Here is a 1,813-nt window from a genome sequence, read left to right as displayed (position 1 = left end):
GCACTTGGTAGCACTTGTAGTCAATCAACACCTGAGTCGTTTAGACTGATCCTCTGTGAAGATGGAACAATTTTTCTCGCCGGGGCATGCAGGGCGGGCTTTAAGAGCTGATGTCCTTGCTGGGCCCTGAGGGCGTGCAACACCTTGCGACGCAAGGCCCCGAGACAATCGGTGCACGTCTAGATGTGTTTTCAAATTACAAAAATCCGCTGCTAGAGCACCTGCAGCAGAAGATGTATGTTTCATTCGCGTCTATGATCCGGTATAAGTACGGTCTTGATCATTCGCGTCTATGACGCCACCGCCAGTAATGGATGACTTCCCTCGCCCTAAGCCGCTCATTGTGAGCGTCAAGGTCTTTGAGGAAAAGGATGGAGAGAATCTTCTGCTCTGGGTGAGAGAGGTCGAGATGATCATCATATCTGCCATGCTCCAGACCGAACAACAGCGCGTGGCGCCAGCCATATCAAAGCTCGGAGGTCGAGCACGAGAATGGGCACTGACGTGCGGCACTTCGGTCGAAGCTGCGTTCCCTCCTGGGCGGAACTGAAAGTTGCAGCTTCCACGAGATTTCTCGCCGCCTAATCAGGCATATCGCGTGCAATCGCGTTTCCTTGCCGCCCGACCGGGCAACAAGGAATTGGTGAAATTTGTCCAAGAGATGCGCACTCGCATAACCGGGATGGCAGTAGATCTCCTTCCACAGTGATCGTCTTTATAGAAGGCCTCCGCACTGGTGTGGCCAGAATGGAAGTATCCCATGTGCATCCATCTTCATTTGAAGATGCGGTGAATGTGGCGTTGAATGCCGAATTCAATCTCAAGTCGGCACCACTTATTTGGAATGCACACTTAGCGGGTCTGTGCTCATGGATCTCAGCTATGCTGAGGACGAGGGAGCAGAGCTCCGAGCTGCCGAGCAGCACACAAATATTCGACGGTGTTTTGTCTTTGGAGACACCCGTCATCTTCGGAACGGTTACCCCCTGTGCAAGGCGCATCAAAGTTCTTCGAACCATCGCCACAATGCCTATCAGTCTGGTTCGTCGGGTGAAACGACGCCACCCAGTAGGCACGGGGCGACCTACTGGGGAAGTACTGAGTTCTGTTGAGCCTCAGGGAGGCATAGGTCAACAGAGCCCAGCCCCGAAGAGCTCCGTGCTCATAAACACGGAACGTGTGTGCAAGCCGGGATTGCTGGTCGTGGAGGCAACCGTAAAGGGCTTCGAGAAGCCATGAATGATCCTCATCGATTCCAGGACGTCGGACAATTATGCTCGACGCTCCACGATGGAAGGAAGTCAGCTGTATGCCGAGGGGCTGATAGCGCGGTTAAATGACATCGCCACTGTTCGCCTAGCGACGGGGACCCGTGTCACGATCCCGAAGGTCCCTGTGGACCTCAGAGTCAAGTTCCTGGACTTGGATAGCGTGGAACGCTGTCTAGTCTTAGACTTCGACGCAAGGAATGACCTCATTCTAGAAATGGTATGGTTGGAACACCATGAGTCATGGTTTGATTGGAGGTCAGAGAACTTGGGCGCTACGCGCACGTCTTCTGGTGGAGCTTTGGCGAGTCACGAACCCACCTCTGTTAGGAGACAAATACGCTAATGGCGAGAGCACCGGACCGAGACGGTCAACGTGCTATGCACTGGAATGTCCGAGTTGGTAGACACCAACGATGTATTGGACAGGAGTCCCAAGCGTGGCTCGCGGGCTGATCGTGGGGTGGCACGTAACCCACTGAGCGCTCTCGAGTATCGAAGCAGTCGCTGCATGCCATGCGTGACATGGTCGGACAGAGTCCGAA

The sequence above is a fragment of the Plasmopara halstedii genome, assembly GCF_900000015.1.
Source record: "Plasmopara halstedii genome assembly, contig: Scaffold_430, whole genome shotgun sequence".
Lineage (NCBI taxonomy): Eukaryota > Oomycota > Peronosporomycetes > Peronosporales > Peronosporaceae > Plasmopara > Plasmopara halstedii.
This window is presented reverse-complemented; position numbering follows the sequence as displayed.